This window comes from Gadus morhua, chromosome 16 (genome assembly GCF_902167405.1).
Source record: "Gadus morhua chromosome 16, gadMor3.0, whole genome shotgun sequence".
Lineage (NCBI taxonomy): Eukaryota > Metazoa > Chordata > Actinopteri > Gadiformes > Gadidae > Gadus > Gadus morhua.
This window is the reverse complement of record NC_044063.1, coordinates 28,037,703-28,055,531: the sequence shown is the minus strand read 5'-3', so window position 1 is coordinate 28,055,531 and position 17,829 is coordinate 28,037,703. Positions and strand designations below refer to the sequence as shown.

Genomic DNA, 17,829 nt, shown 5'->3' with positions numbered 1-17,829 from the left:
GATTAACAATTTAAAATGACCCTTGAATATGATCGGCTGGATCACATTTGATCCTGTTGTGAAATTCCCATCTCTGCATTTTGTTCTATGTTAGTACACCTTAGAAAAGTTACGCTGTCTGCATTTGTGAATTACTTGCCAACAATTCAGCTAGAGAAAATATATTTTGCGGAAAAATTGTTATTTATGAATAGTTCACTACATTTTCCTGTGCCCTCGTTCAATAAAACGATGCCAGGTGTACATGGTGATGCTTTGTGTTGTGACCTACTTCTTTCCTTAGCCATTGTAAAACAATGGGACAGGCGTATTCAACCTTACCTCACAAGCAGAGCTGCCTGATGTCATATTGCAGTACTGGACTTCTGGTCTTTCTCTGGTCTCTGTAGAATACAGGAAAGAATATGAAGAAGGCCAGGGAGTGTGGGGTTGTTAATCACTCTAGAAGCAACCACACTGTCACTGGTTCACATTCTTTATAGACACAATATGTTTATACGGCCACCATAACTAATGTAAAAACCATCTCAGTAAACATGGCCATATGTGGCATAAATGTTTCTCAATCATCTATAGCACACCATTGACAACTAGATAAAACATTTAGTCAAACAGTCACTGACCTTCAATACAGACTGTGGATGGCATGATTTGGGCTTGGAAACGGTCTTTGATAGACTCTTGGGCAGCAGTGCTTGTAACAGTAGGGGGAATCTACAAAACATTCAGATAAGCTTGCTGTTGTTACGTATTTTAGGAACACAAGCTGTATTTCCCTCACTTAACCAATAGGGGGTAGGACCAAATATATAAGCCGTAAATACTACACATAGCCACAAGGGAAAGCAGGACATTACTGAAGGCTACAATAGATACTTTAGCCACAGAGGGCAGCATCACAGACCAGGCGAGGAAAACCGAGGATTACGTCACACCGGTTTCTCTCCGAGTCTTCCGGTCCTCGCTGAGTCCATAAAGAAGACCACCTGGCCACGAAACCTTTAGAACTCTCCCGGCAGCGATTACCATACGTGGGTTTGTGGTTAGGATCAGCTAGGAGAACACTCTCGCACGTGCTAAGGCACATCTCCAATCTCTCTTTACTTCAGAGCATCAGTTTACCATACCGAAAATACTTTATACAAATAAAGTCTCGTTAAAGCTATTCCTTTGGATTCGACCCCTCTTTCCAAGAAGTACATTGCAATTTGGTGACGCCCTGACGTGATTGGAAAGTTCCGGACCGAGACTTGCGACCGCGGGGCCGTCGGGAGCAGTACCAGCTACTTACAGGCGCCACAAGAAAGGTAAACAGAACCTGTTGTCCATGACTAAACTCTGTATAGTTAGATTAGTAACATTAGGTGAATAGCTTGTACTGCCTTCGACTGGTTGCGGGGACGTGTAATCTCGGACTGGTTTAAATTCATACAGCCGGTTAGACGAACGGCCTAGGATACGCTAACAGATTGAAATTGAATAACGAGCTCACGAAGTAAAGGGCTCGGAGTGTGTTTTATATGGGTTTGTAGATAGACTGTATCCAATCCTGATTAGATCTAAATGTTTGTACCAACGTGGGAGACGTATTACCTGTGGTTAAGTGTTATTTATTTGGTGATAAGCTTCGAGTTCAGCCGGGCCACCATAAGGTATATTTATTACCGGCCATAAACTTCCGAACTCTTACGGCGGGGCGAGGAAAGGTCAGGTTTTTAACGTTAATCTAGCTTAGTTGCATATTGAACCGGACGGAGGCTTGGCCGGCGTTAGCCAAGGAGTTCAAATCTAATTGATTCCTCACAGCCCGGTTCATGTAACATCTAATGTGCAATTTTGGTTAGTATAAAACGCAGCCGTAGAGGTAGCACTTACGCAGTACAACCCATCTGCTATCAAGTCCCTCGCTAACCCGCCGTGGGGACAAACTTGCTGGAATCTCATACTTCTTATAGAGATCCAAAACTAGTTTGTTTCTGCAGCATTTTGGATGTACCACGTGGTGTACGATTTAAAGGGACAACGCGTCTTGGAAACGTGCGTTTCCTTTGTTCGTACCTCCACAGTCTTTGTAGTCGGAGCCCTTTCTGAAACAAACGCCATTGCTCAAGAGCAACAGGGGGCCTCGACTTAAGTGTTACATCCTCTCTCTCTCTCTCTCTCTCTCTCTCTCTCTCTCTCTCTCTCTCTCTCTCTCTCTCTCTCTCTCTCTCTCTCTCTCTCTCTCTCTCTCTCTCTCTCTCTCTCTCTCTCAGCACACACTTATTGAAGACAACAAGTGTCATTTTTGACCTGGGTGTTTTGATAAGGCAATGGTAGCCTGCACAAAGGGACCCCCGGTGTGCTCTGTCTGTCTGTCTCTAGAAATATGTTCTCTCTCCATAAAAATATTCCCTTAAAAATCCATCTGTTTCAAATGATAACAATGTTTTGGCAGTTACTTATTCAGCCAATTGTATATAATTGTCACATTTCACTAGTCAATAGCTGGAAGTATTATATTGTATATTTCATTCCAATATTTGAGGTATTCCGCACGCTCATTAAGTGCCCTCATCCTCTACGAATCAATAAATCCATAGCATTAAGTTGAAAACCATCGGTAAAGCAATAGTTTCTGACGCATAATATTTTGGCTATAGTTTTGTAACTAATAGAATTCAACATCTATGGGAGAACAATATTTATGTATACATGTGATAAATCTGTAAATCCACTTTGTTTGTACAGACATATTGCTTTTGGGCAACCAGGAAGGTTGTTCCACAGTTTCAATATGGAATATTGAAAAGTAATTAACGTTGTACAATCTTGTAACTCCCAATTCCTCGCTCTTTCTCTCTGTCTGCCTGCCTGTCTAAAGATAGGCCCTCCCTCACCCCTTAAATTCCTTCCCCATCCTTTAGTCCCTATCTCCAACCCCCCCCCCTCATAAAGACCCCCCCTCATAAAGACCCCCCCCCCCCCCTTCCCCAGAGAATAGAACGAACCCCCACCCTTCCCACATCACCTCTCTCTATGTCGCTATTTTTAACAACAATGACTTCTATTTGTAGTTCCCCTTATCATCCAAGGATCTCATAGGGCTATCTGTGTACATATAAATTTACACAAAGCGCAGAAACAGAGTGTATTAAGAACACAAATTGCGGTTAAGTGGTAGCCTTATGCCATAAGGTAGCACCGTTTTCAGCCGGACAGATAGAACTCTGAGAAGTTTCTGTAGTCAGCTGATACGCATGTAGTTTGCACCGCAGCCATATTTGTAGTTCTTGGTAGTGAATCCAACCCCCCCAAATCCCCCCCTTCGTAGATCTCCTCGTCTCTTCCTCCCGCCTAAACCCCCTCTCGTAAATTCCCTCCCCACCCTTTTTCCCTGTCTCCCACCCCCCCCCCCTTCCCCACAGAATAGCTTTGTCTTAAATGCCCCACTGGCGTCGTTTTGAGTACTTGTCGTTAACGATTGTTCATGGTTATGGGTGCGAGGTAAGGTCCTCCACTGTCGGTCTCTGTGAAGATCGAGCCACAAAAGAACATTAACGAGAGTTCCAATCATTATTATCTTTAACTTCTCCCATTCTTCTGAACTTTCCTGAGGCCGGCACGGTCTGTGTTCCTAAGCAATAGCTCCATTGCGGACGGTCAGAGTAAATACCACCTATCTGATGATCCGCTAATAACATCCAAGACTGCATGATTACTTTTATATTCAAGTCTGTTGATATTTTGTTATTAAAAACGATGAATTATTAATCTACGAGTCCCTCCTAACCCTTTACACTCGTAAAAGTCCCCACCACCCCCCCTCCAGGCCCAGTCTAACACCCTGTCCCCTCACTGGCCTTCCATCTCTCTCTCACTCCAACCCCGTCTTTCTCCGCGTCTCCTCCTCCACTGTCTTAATGAACCCCATCCCCACCACCAATCTTCCTCCCTCTAAACCCTCATCATAAAGACCACCCCCCAGCCTCTCCCACGACACATCTCTCTCTCTGTCGCTATTTTTAACAACTATAACTTGTTTACATATAAATGTACACACAACGCAGAGCCATAGTGTATTGAGAACACAAATTGCGGTTAAGTGGTAGCCTTATGTTATAAGGTACCACAATTTTCAGCCGGACAGATAGAACTCAAAGAAGTTTCTGTAGTCGGCTGATACGTATGTAGTATGCACCACAGCCATATTTGTAGTTCTTGGTAGTGCCCCCTACTCGTTAACACGAGATTATTCCCAATTACATCTCAACATCTCCAAATGTACCACAAATATATAACTATTATGAGTCCCAACTAGACGACCCCCAGCTTTCCAAGTAGCCGATCTCTTGCATTCGTACTAAATTTGTTCTCTTTTCTCGTCAGGCCTTGGCAACCCGAGCAGTAATGGATGCCCGACATTCATCATTTTTAATCGTTAACATTACTACAAATATTCTCTTTTCTAATCAGGGAGTGGCAACACAACGATCAGTTGCCCACGATCATCATTTTACTTCTGTGCATAAAATATTAATTCTCATTTCTCTTTAGGAGGTGGCAACACAAGCAACACAAGGTGGCAACACAAGCATTATAGTTGCCAAACACTCATCTTTTTACTTCTCTGCATTGATCTTAATTCTTTCTCTCTCCAGGAAATGGCAGTATAAGAACGAATGCTAAACACACGGACAGTAATTATTATTTTTTTTTTCAGGTTGCTGAGCGCTTCTGTCTATTCAACATGCGTTTTGTGTAGCAAGACAGGTAGAGAACCAGGCTGGTTCAAATAGACACGGGGTTCAACTGCTAGAATAATATGTCTAATTAATAAATGGTGCACATGGTTTTAAACGGTGCCCAAGGAGGGAGTTAGCTCAACTGCGGTAGACACAATTACAATACGTTTTTTGCGAATATTAAAGGTACATGGGTTAAATTCTACTATAATCAGCTACTACATACGAATAGACTGAATAACACTGCGTGAGGTGTTCAAGGGTCAACTATTGCTTCCATTGGAGCGATTGCAATAGATATAATATCATACCACCAATATGCATGCAATATCTTGTATTCAACAATTAGGAATGCCGGATTCCAGAACCGAAAGAAGTCCTACAAAAGGACACCAACCCAGGGGTCTTGCATCAAACCAGATCCCTGTACGACAATTACACGGTGATCTTAAGATAGGAATAATTATCTAAACTCCGCATCATGAACGGTTAACCTTTAAAGTTGTCCATAGCATGCATACCGCTCGTCCACAGAAGTCCGGGGATTAACCAGGCCTGGGAATTCTTATTAGAAGAGTTTTGGGATAACCTGCCTCATAGGAGAGCAGAAGAGTCCCCCCCAATAGAGGATCCTGAGGACAAGCGGTAGAAATGCATAGTTCAACAAACCTGACGAGGTCCAAAAATACCAAAATAAGAACGATTAAAAAATATATTTCATTACAAACTATAAAAAACGTTACGGTAACAACAGAATGCCTAATATTGAAATGCAGATTTTTAATATTAAGATATTTTTGATAATGTTCAAATTTAAGTTTTGTATGTTTGTATTTTCCCATGTGGTCTTGTCACCCTGTTATTCTGCAGGGTCGTTCAAAATCCTTTGAGGTTAGTGGAAATCAGTTCTCACTCTGTTCCTTTGTTGTCCTGTGTTGGTTTGGGCCCGTTATCCTTGATCCCCAGAGAAGCGCAGAGACGCAAGTGATAAGGAACGGCTAACCCCATATTTATGACATCTTAAGGAATGATGACTTAGGTGACCATATGGTTAACAAAGGCATTTGGTTTGTGGTGAGGCAGCTGTCCTCAGCAACACTTCTGAATGTGTAAGAACTCCTGGCCACTCAGCAGACCTCTCTGCGGACCCTTTAGAAAAAGAAGGGCTCCGCAGGAAGAAATCCCATCTGAGGTCTCAAATTGTTGAATAATATGCTTATTTTTAGGTCTGTTGATGCATGTTATGATGCATCTTCGTTCGTGCTTTTCTTACGAATGTGTATATAGAGATAAAAATAAAATGAAAATAAAAATATAGAATGAAAACAAATGGTGGATTCATATACCATGTGTAAATGTCCTCTTGTGTGTGCCAGAGCCACCACAATAATGGAGGTTACTCGACTGTTACATACACGAGGGGATATTGAAAGCATACCACATATAAAACTAAGATAATTAGAAAATGGTTCGTTATAATTAACTTTCAATAACTTTGCTTTATCCAATAACTTCTGAATTTTTATTTTAGGTTCAGGTTTTGTTTTGTTTTAGAATATCACCCTATATTTAATGCCCAGATGTGCATATAGTGTAGGACAATCGGGTAGTATAATAAAGGTAGCTGTTGGAACCAGATACGGTTACAAAGAAGTGATATTGAACATACAAATTTTAACTTTCTAATTTCCCTTTTTTCATCTTTTTAGGTTTATAAGATAGGAAAGGGATTAGCAATACATCTGCTCGCCAGGGACAACATAGGCTCAATTTAGATTCAGCAGTAGAGGGTTAACCTTTCAAATGCCACTGCTACTGCTGTAACGCTTTGATACGTCAGCTTCTCATAGTCTGATATTTATTTTTACTCTGATAAGTTACGGCGCATCTGACTCATGAAACATTTACGGTTTACTGCATTTAACTACAGCGTGGTCTCAAGACGGCTGCATAGGCCCACAACTATCGACCTTTGGTTTTGTATGTACTGGTCTTCATATATCTTCATAATGGATTGGTTTAGGTACAGATGATTAAGGAAAGGAACTTCAACTTGGTTGCACTACACCGTTGTTAGGATTGGTTAATTCTAATGCGCATGGCTGAAGCAATGCGCAAGGAGGGATGTAGTGTGAATATTAAATCAAGGTTGAAGGTTGAAATCAGCTCAGAATAAGGAATGGGACCCTCAAAACAAAAATTTAAAATCCGCACAAGCACTAAATAGATCAATTATAATACAAACATGTTTGAAACGCATACAACTTTCAGGTCCTATGTTTCCAGAAGCAAGGTGAGTACAGTGTATCACTCTGACACAGCTAACTTTGCACCTAATGCTTACGGTTAGATTCATGCTTACACTTACATTTCTAGGGTCCCATAATGGACTTCCATTAGAACAATTAAAAATAGAATTATAGGAAATGTTTTTGAACAACTAACTGCTGTACATGAGTTTGTATTTCTACAATAGAAACAAAAGTTCCAGAACCAGATGCAGACACACCCGGAGCCGATAAACTGCCTCCGCCGAGCAAGGAGCAGTCACATGAGGAGATCAAATAACGGCAGGAGTTGAATTGGTTCTGTTTTGCTTGTCCACCATATAAAAATTATGTATATATATATTGTTTAGATAAATTACATGTATCATAATCAGCAACACTTCGTTCAGTTTAACAGATAAAGTTAAAAGGAATATGTATATATATGGAAATGTTATTGACAGAGCAAGGAGGGATAAATGCGATAGGCACAACGTGTTGTAGGCCAACTTTATCCCCAATAACACAGCTCTGGATGGGTTGCTGGCATAATTACAATCCCTCAGGTTAGAATTGGCAGAGAACTCCGGCATTAATGACCCTTTCACAGGTTGGATGGAGAATATGTTTGGGAGGTGGAAAAGCATGATCCAGTAAGTGCCCGTCGCGGGAATAAATGCTGAGACCGTGTTAATTGTCACCGGCTGCCGTTGTATTCCCTGCGCACGAGGGCTACTGCATCTGCTGATCCCCACAGCAGTGGGCGCTACAGAAGCGCCAAGTACCATTCAGGCTTACATGGGGATCAGATATGATCCGATGAAAGTGAATGATACATCACCTGAGGGGCCCGACCATATCCAGCTGTAATATGTAGAATAGTCAACACCTATACTATTCTAGTAGAAGCGCCTGTATATAAGATAATCAATATCCCGGATTTACTTGAATAACACATTTCCAACAACCATACCAGGCTGTTTGTTATTGTATAGTGTTGCGAATGCAACACGTTATTTCTGAATCGCTGCATTGATAATGGTACTGTTGATCTTCCTTGAGACGATTGTTTTACAGGCCACCTGTTGCTGACACGACGACGGAGAACCTGTGAGGAGGCTCCCATGGTGTAGGAGTAACCTCTCTGAGATGAGCCCTTGACAAGGAGGGACGAGTCTTGGGTTCATGAATTACAGACCCGACGGCGACAGAAAAAACAATGAACTCCCCAAATCCATGCCCAAACCACCCACAGGAACCGGCACACCAATACACGAAGATCACCTGAACCGCCAAATCCATGCCCAAACCACCCACATGAACCGGCGCACCAATACACGAAGATCACCTGAACCCCCCAAATCCATTTTAGTCTATCAATCATTTTGAAATTTTAAAATTGTGTTATGACCATCAATTTTTACGTTACTTTTGCACCTGTTGAATATTTTATGACCTTGTAGCACATGACCAAAAGTATTAGCTCAGGATTTCTATTGATAGTTTTGTTTGTGTGCTGTTTGGCCATGTGATTGTATGATAACAAGATTCATGTTCATTGTTGTATTGTTAAATAATGACCTGTATTTTCAACAAGACCCACAACGTGAATGCCGTCTCAGTATTATGGGGACGCGTAGTGGTTTTTCCCCTCTCTTCAAGAGGTTCTTCCATGACGGTTGATGGTGTTGATGATAGATTCTACTTTGACTATGTTTTCGGTGTGGTAAATGGTGTTTATAATTTAAAATATTATTGTATGGTCATCTAAGATGACCAAGGAGGGACTGTTACGTATTTTAGGAACACAAGCTGTATTTCCCTCACTTAACCAATAGGGGGTAGGACCAAATATATAAGCCGTAAATACTACACATAGCCACAAGGGAAAGCAGGACATTACTGAAGGCTACAATAGATACTTTAGCCACAGAGGGCAGCATCACAGACCAGGCGAGGAAAACCGAGGATTACGTCACACCGGTTTCTCTCCGAGTCTTCCGGTCCTCGCTGAGTCCATAAAGAAGACCACCTGGCCACGAAACCTTTAGAACTCTCCCGGCAGCGATTACCATACGTGGGTTTGTGGTTAGGATCAGCTAGGAGAACACTCTCGCACGTGCTAAGGCACATCTCCAATCTCTCTTTACTTCAGAGCATCAGTTTACCATACCGAAAATACTTTATACAAATAAAGTCTCGTTAAAGCTATTCCTTTGGATTCGACCCCTCTTTCCAAGAAGTACATTGCACTGTCATCATCTGGGAGAGAGACACGATTGACTAAAAACCATATTGAAGACCACCAAGATGTGACTTCTCACCAAGCAGTGACTTCTGTTTTTTGGTTATGATTGTTGGCACTAACAAGCGATAGCTGCGCGCCTCCTATTTGCAACGGAATTTGTTGAAGATATAAAAACATTTAATTTAACACACAAGCACTAAAACAGATATTTTCGTTTTTAAATAAATATTTGGAAACGAAAAATGTTAGACGAACATGTTTTCCGCAGTGTGCCTCTCTGGCATTGAGCGGGTCTACAGGATCGCATTCTGCACAACCCATGTCCATGGCACAACCCAGTCAGTAAAAAAGTGAACGGTCTCGGTCCCGTAGGCATACGCCTCCGTAGTCAACGCTGTCCAAGCACCGGTGGTGATGGCAACTTTCTCCGTTAAGGACAGGATCTCACGGAGCGAGGCTGTTGCTTCGCTGTACATCTTCTCCAGCCGCACAGTCATAGTTTGGCGACATGGCACTGTAATCTGCCTCGAGAAATGCGATCAGATCGCGGAAATCCCGTCGCTGGCATAGGCTACCGTATTTAAAATACCATGCATATGCATTAGCTATATTCTTAATTTAATTTACAGAGCAATCCCTGCAACGTTTTTAGCTTAACTATAGAAGAGACTAGGAGGATGAGTGTGTGTCTGATGGCGGGGGGCATCACGATGGTGGCTCTCCATCGTGATGTCGGTCAGCCATCACGATGGACGATGACATTGTCCATCGGCACAACCCTAGCGCTGGACATTAAGCTTGACAAGTCATAACCTCTGGCTATACTTTTCTCACGTGGGAGTTAAAGGCCCACTATGCAACTTTTTTAGCCAAAATTACATTAAGTATGCAGGTTGAGAGTTATGCTGATGGTTCTGCATCCATTTCTGGGTCGATTGGTGGGTGTGTCATTTTCCCATGTGGCCTCTACAGTGAAAAAGCGCATATGCAACTTGTGTTCGGACCGAGCGCTTCCGGATGTGACGCGGCGGAAGTATCCTCGAAAATGTAGTCAGATTGTAGTTTCGAAAATGCTTTACGGCACAGACACACACCCAAACATGGCACCGGCTAGATATAAACAGCCAGTTGCCAGGCAATTTGGCTTGATTTACCTTAATATAACAGGCTAGGAGTCATTGCGATGGTTCCATTATACATTTTTGTTTGATTGTTCGTTGTTTCAACTCCCCCTTGCGCATCTTGGCGGAGAAAATGAATATGTTTCTGCCGGCGACCCGCCGCCCACTCTCGCGGGAGTCTCGGGTCTCGCGAAGTAACGAATTGCTTTGCGGCACAGACCCCCAAACACGGAACCGGCTCGATATAAACACAAGTAACTAAGGGATTGTTACATTCATCATAGATCAGCCGACTAAAAAGAGACAGAGAAACCCAATGTCGGAGGAACAGAAGAAGAGAAAGGGGAGACTGACCGACAGAGAGGCCAGACACGAGTAAACGTTGGGCAAGCTTTTCAGGAATAGCGTGAACTGAAAGAAAGAGAAGACTTCAAATCAGACTCCGACTTGGCCGTGTTGCTTTTGAAATTGAAAGTACCCTTGGGTGAACTTTGTCCTCGTGGTATTCTTGATGTTGATAGTCTCTGTACAAATGTGTTTGCTCAACCATTTTGTTGTGAGCCCTGTAAAAATTGTTTTCTCGACCGTTTTGTTGTGAGCCCTGTATGTTTCTAGGTTGCTTGGTTGCAGCCATATAAACACCTTTGTTTCCATTGGTGTTTTGCTGTTCGTCTGTCTCGTCCCCCAGATACAGACTGAATCCCCGAATCCAGGTTCTTGTTTATTTAGATTATTATGTTGGCCAACACTCTCACACTGATTGTTCTGTTCAACCTAAGATAAAACAATTATAATCTAGGATATCAATTCTCCCCGTCAACTATAAAAAGGATGGCTTTATGTTTATTGCAATACAAATACACCATTTTAAAAATGTATAACCTTGCCTACACTTTATGAACATTTACTTCGGACATGGCTCCACGCATTCGCCGGCTTCTTTGAAAACAAATGCACATGGCTCGCGTAGAAGTGCATGGGGAAGGGTCGTCAACGAGTTGTTACGACAGTGTTGTAAAATATCTACTACGAAGCTGTAGGGGGCGCTGTGTAGAGAAATGTGCGTGCCAAAACCAAGAAAACAGCGAAGAAATTCCCGAAGTTGCATAGTGGGCCTTTAATGTTGGGCTACTTAATATTTAGTCCATTAGTTTCCTAGATGGGCGCGTCCAACTTCAAATAAAGTTGAACAACATTGATAGTCACCATTGTATGGAAGCCCATTCCCGCCACAGGAAAAAAAAAAAACACCACAAACTATCTCATAATTATGAGATTAAAAGTCATAATAACGAACTTTAAAGTCATAATTACGAGATTTAAAGTCATAATTACGAGATTTAAAGTCATAATTACGAGATATAAAGTCATAATAATGAGATTTAAAGTCATAATTACGAGATTTTCGACGGTTAGCCTGCCCCCTGACCTCACTTCCTTCAAGTTCGAAATCGGCACGACAGAGCGGCACGCGCTACTAGGCTACCAGTCGGCGCCATCATTTCGGACCTGAGGCTGATGAACCTGCAAGTCATCACTTCTCTCGGTCATCCTCCTATTCGCAAGGCGAAACAGCAAGGTAACCGAATTTGTAGAGATGCTCTTTTAAGCCTATATTCAGTAATTCAGCGTCTTTTCATCTGGTTTATGTTTCCTTTGAAAAAGCACTCTGCTGCAGCTATGTTAGATAAGCTAAGTGACTCAAATAAGCTAAGTGTTCGAAATCGTTCCCTATCACGGATATAGTGAACTATATAGGATGCTCGCCATTTTGTAGTGGTGTTCGAATTCTGAGTACATAAAAAGTAAATTGTTAAGCCTAATTTCTCTGATATAAAGGAAATTACAAAATAAGCCAACGGCAAGAATTAAATGACGTACCCAGGGCGCGAACTCAGGTCGCCCGTATTGCAGGGCCTAAACCACTCAGCCAACTGCTGGTTCATAAAGTTGATGGAATGGAGTGGTCTTGAGAAAATATCCACGATAACAATATAGGCATATCTCAATTAATTTAATTACTTTATTTGCATCATTTAATCTTAAATCCTTAGTGAAAATATAGGCTGTTTGTACTTCATATATGTACATTTATGACAAAATCGTGAGGACTAGGCTTGTGACAGACACACACATGTGGCGCTCGCGCGGTAATAGCTCATTGGCGCCACCTAGTGATCATTATGTGCAAAAGCATAGCCTCTCATTCAAATGACTTAGGGGTCATTTGACCCCTCTTGTGACGCTAGCAGTAAGTAAAAACGGCCCGGCATTTCTAGTGTTAATTTCATGCACTTAAAATACCGGCTGTGTCCCAATTCATAGGACGCATCATTCGAAGGCTGTACCCTACCTGTTACTCCCGTATACCACAATGCAATGCGGTCGTGTTTTTCTGGAGGAGAAGAAGAAGTTGAATAACCCTATAGTATCTTGGGTATAAAGGCTGGGACAAATTTCAAAGTACACCTTATGTTGATAGTATAGACCGTCGTGATTCCCATTGAAACGAATGGCGCGGTGATTCTCTCCAAAACGAGAGCCGGTAAATTGTGAAAAATGAATTAAACAGTAATCAGACAACGCGGTTATGTGCTATAGACCCTAGAGTATCTGTGTTATAAAGGCTGGGACGAATTTCGAATTATAAATATGTACAATGCATAATGTTAGCTCATCCATGTGCTCAATGCATCACAATGTAGTTGGCCTCTGTTCCTTTCGTTAAATATTTGTGTTGGCCTCTCACAGGATGGATGAGTTGTGCGAGTTCTTGAGGTCGCGGAATGTACCAGAAGAAAACATGCAGCAACTGGAAAACGATAAGGTAACTAGTCTGTTAATGGGGGAAAGATAGGCTAAATTGTGTGTTTATGCATTTTTTGTCAGAGCAGTCCTTTTAATTACTGCTTCTGTTGATGTTAAATTATATTTGTTTTGTGGCTGTGTGTGTGTGTTTTCCTCTTTTTTTAAGATCGATCCCAATGTCCTCCTGCTCATGAACGACGACCAGTTAACCGAGTATCTACCATCATATGGAGACCGACTGGCTGTCCTTGGATATTGCAGATTGAAGGGGAAGAATCCTGTTGCCCGCAAATCAAAACTTTTTGAGCGACTGAAAGCCAAGGTAGCAAAAAGTGAGGATCGTGAACACTTGTCTGAGAAGTTACCATGTCAAAATGCTCAGAAGAAAGAGCGTAAAATTGAAATTGGCTGGTTGAATTTCCGTGACGGGAAATTCTTACAAATGAGGGCCAAAAAGGGGGGCGGGACCAGGAAAATCTCTGTGTTCAAGAATTGTTGTAAAGATCAGTTAATTGAACAGGCCAAAAACCAGTTTTTCCCTGGTCAGAAAAATGCAGAGGAAATGTTCAAGATTTTGCGATTGAACTAACTGATTTTCAGGAGCGCCCGTTAGATCCCCTGACTACAGTTGGGGAACTTTATGAAGTAACAAAGCTGCCCATTTTACGCTTTTACTTAGCAACAACCAAGAGGGCTGGTTGCAGTGAGAATCAGCTTGCAGCCTCCCCCAACCCCCCTAGGCCTAGTTTACCTCTGGCTGAAGGTCAGGAAACCGCAGATGTGGTACATGTTAGTAGCAGCAATGTCCTGTCTGATACAAACAGTGATCCTGAGCCCTTCGATTTCTCCACTGTTGACATGACAGATTTGGCTAGTGTGAGCGAATTTGATGCCGCCAATGGTGTAGATGTCTTGGAGAATAGTGGCACAGTTACCTTTTTCCAAGGACACCTACATGATCTGGACTGGGTTAGCCTTGATGATACCTTACAAATGTCTCCTCGGGCATCAAGTTCATCTACTCCGACCCTAGATATTGCTCATGTGCCCATTGATCAGAGTGAAAGAACAAAGAGAATAATTGTTGTTCACCGTGGGCAGATCCTGAGAGAAATAATCACACATTTTTTGGACGCGAGTGTCATGCGAGATGATGTTTTCATCCAAGTAATTCTTCCCAATGGAAGTTTGGAAATGGCAATTGATGAAGGTGGCGTGCTAAGGGATGTGCTAACTGAATTTTGGCTGGACTTTTATGAGCAATGCACTTTAGGAAATGCTTTCAAAGTGCCTTTTCTACGCCATGATTTTGGTAAGCAGCAGTGGGAAAGCATTGGCAGAATAATAATGGGTTGGCAAAAAGAGAAGTACCTGCCTATAAAAATAGCCCCAGTCATTTTGGAGAAAGTTGCCCTGGGAAGTGTGAAGAGTAGTCTTGTTGACTGCTTCCTGAAATATGTCACAGAGTCAGAGAGATTGGTGTTTGAATCCTGCCGTTCAGATTTTGAAAGTGTGGATCAGGAAGAATTGATTGAAGTAATGGATCTCCACAGCTGTCAAAGAATGCCAACCGCTGATAATATTGAACAGCTCTTGGAGGAGCTTGCCCACCAAAAGCTGGTTCAAGAACCCGCCTTTGTCCTAGAGCAGTGGAGCAAGGTGCTTGCACCCTTTAGGTCATATTTTGAAGGCATTTCAGAAGCGTATGTAAATCTTCATCCAACACTGAGGAAAGTGATTAGGTCTATCTCTTACCCCACTACTATGAACGACCAGCAGAAGAACATAGGAAAGCATCTGAGCACTTACCTTAGAGAATCTGACACACAGCACCTGTCTCTATTCCTTCGGTTTTGCACTGGCTCTGATTTGTTTCTTGGTAAGACCATTACTTTGAACTTCACGAATTTGCAAGGTATGCAGAGACGGCCCATCGCCCACACATGTGGATGCTACTTGGAGTTGCCAATTGATTATGACAATTACCCGGATTTCAGACATGAAATGAACAAAGTATTGGAGAGTGGTGTGTGGGCAATGGACATAGTTTAGTTGATTCAGCTGCCTCCTCATGTCAAGATGATTTAATGCACATATTTTGAGATGCTGGATTATATGTAATATGTAAATATGAAATTATATAATGTACTGATGTATTAATGTAATGAGATTTAATGTACATATTTTGATATGTTGGATTATATGTAATATGTAAATATGAAATTATATAATGTACTGATGTATTAATGTAATGAGATTTAATGTACATATTTTGATATGTTGGATTATGTAAATATGTTATTATATAATGTACTGTTGTATTAATGAAATGTCTTGAAGTCATCCCCACCAATACATAGTTTAGCAGATTCAGATGCCATCAACAGCCTCTTCATGTCGAGATTACTTAATTTAATGATTTTGAGATGCTGGATTATATGTAAATAGGAAATTATAGAATGTAATGTGATTTAAAGTAGAGACTTTGAGATGCTGGATTATAATTAATGTGTAAATATTTAATTATATAATGAACTATAGTATTAATGTAATGTATTAAAGTTATCACCACCAATACATTGTTTAGCCGTTTCAGCTGCCATCAGCAGGTTATATATATCCCAGCAATACTTATGTTGTTTTTTAAAGCTGTTTTATGGGAAGATAATAAAACTGTTCATTAAATTGTGGCTAACTGTTTAGTTATATCCCAATAATCAATATTATGAGTCTGATGCATGATTAAGTATAATGTTTATATCAAATATATTTATTTTTGCAGTAGAAATGTCAACTTAATGTTAAAGACACTACAACGATTGGAGAAAAGGGGTTAAGACACACAGTGGGCCCTATTTTAACGGTCTGAAACGCAAGTGGGAAAGCGCAAAGCGCAAAGCGCAAGTAGCTTTGTGGGCGGTTCTACGGCGCTATCGCTATTTTACAGGCGGATAAATGACGCTTGCGCCATGGCGCAAGCGTCAAAAGGGTTGGTCTGAAGCAGCCTAATTACCCGTAGGTGTGGTTTGGGCGTAACGTGCAACAAACCAATGAGAGTGCCAGCTCCCATCCCCTTTAAGAGCCATGAGCGCATTTGAATCGGACGAGTTGATATTTTGACAGCGCGTCTGCAGTCTCCGATGAGACAGATGCACATGAATTTGCAAATGGCTTAGTTTATTGCCAAATAATGTGGCCTAATTCACACATGGAATAAGGGGTTTTCTTCCACAACTTCAGAAATACTGAGTCCTCAAATAAATTTCGGCAAAGAAAACGTATGATAGGCTATAACATATGATATGCGGTAACTGTGGTTCTATTTAATGATATAGCCTACGCAATACATTATAAACATTGTTTCTTATCAGTATTGTATGCTATCCTAATATGCATGTGTCCCCGCGGTAATAGACATTGCCATTGATTGTATTATGCGTTACGTGTTTAGTTTGCCCAAGTGAAGGAGTTCAAGTACCTCGGGGTCTTGTTCGCGAGTGAGGGAACTATGGAGCGTGAGATTGGCCGGAGAATCGGAGCAGCGGGGGCGGTATTGCGTTCGCTTTACCGCACCGTTGTTACGAAAAGAGAGCTGAGCCGCAAGGCAAAGCTCTCGATCTACCGGTCTATCTTCGTTCCTATCCTCACCTATGGTCATGAGGGTTGGGTGATGACTGAAAGGACGAGATCGCGGCCGAGATGAGTTTTCTCAGAAGGGTGGCTGGCGTCTCCCTTAGGGATAGGGTGAGAAGCTCAGCCATCCGTGAGGAACTCGGATTAGAGCCGCTGCTCCTTTACTTAGAAAGGAGTCAGCTGAGGTGGTTCGGGCATCTGGTAACGATGCCCACTGGGCGCCTTCCTTGGGAGGTGTTTCAGGCACGTCCAGTGGGGAGGAGACCTCGGGGAAGACCCAGGACTAGGTGGAGAGATTATATCTCAACACTGGCTTGGGAACGCCTCGGGATCCCCCCGTCAGAGCTGGTCAATGTGGCCCGGGAAAGGGAAGTCTGGGGCCCCCTGCTTGAGCTGCTCCCCCCACGACCCGACCCCCGATAAGCGGACGAAGATGAGATGATGATGAGAGTGTTTAGTTTGTGTGTGTTTAAACAGAGCACACACGCGCGCCCGCATTCATTAATTCTTTTTAACACTCACTCGCGGTAAAACAATGTTTTTCCCGATCAAATAGGCCTACTCATCAATCCTAAAAGTTATGGGCATGTAGGCCTACACGATGTCTGTGTCAAGAAAATATGTGTTTGCTGTACGGTGTTTGCAGATACATTGATTAAAAAGTAGCCTACAACTTATTACCGCTGCATCAGCTGTTCTTTCCCAAATAATTTACCAAGAATGTGCGGCTAGGTAGATGGGAGAAGCAAAGTGTATGCGCGAGGTGCACAAGCAATCCGTATGAATCGCATGCGCATGTATGCTTGCGCCCTTAAAATAGCATCTGAACAACGCGCCACTGACTTTAAACCAGGTATTTCCTGGTCAGTAGCGCAATGGTATTCAGAGACGGCAAAATACCGTTTGCGCCAGAACACGCCTCCTCCTTCCGCCGAACCGCCCCTTGGGGCGCAAGATCATTCCCTAATTTACCGGCGAGTGGCGCAGGTGGCAAAAGAGCGCTCTGCGCCAGTTGTAAACTAGCAACG

At 42.3% G+C, this 17,829-nt stretch overlaps 1 long non-coding RNA gene across 1 annotated transcript; it reads left to right on the top strand.

The window, feature by feature from the left end:
- Window positions 1-11,730: 11,730 nt before the first annotated feature.
- LOC115561644 (uncharacterized) lies at window positions 11,731-13,672 on the top strand. Its single transcript, XR_003979946.1, has 3 exons — window positions 11,731-11,939; window positions 13,112-13,187; window positions 13,335-13,672. It is a non-coding gene; the product is annotated as an uncharacterized LOC115561644 (long non-coding RNA).
- The last annotated feature ends 4,157 nt before the right edge of the window (window positions 13,673-17,829 follow it).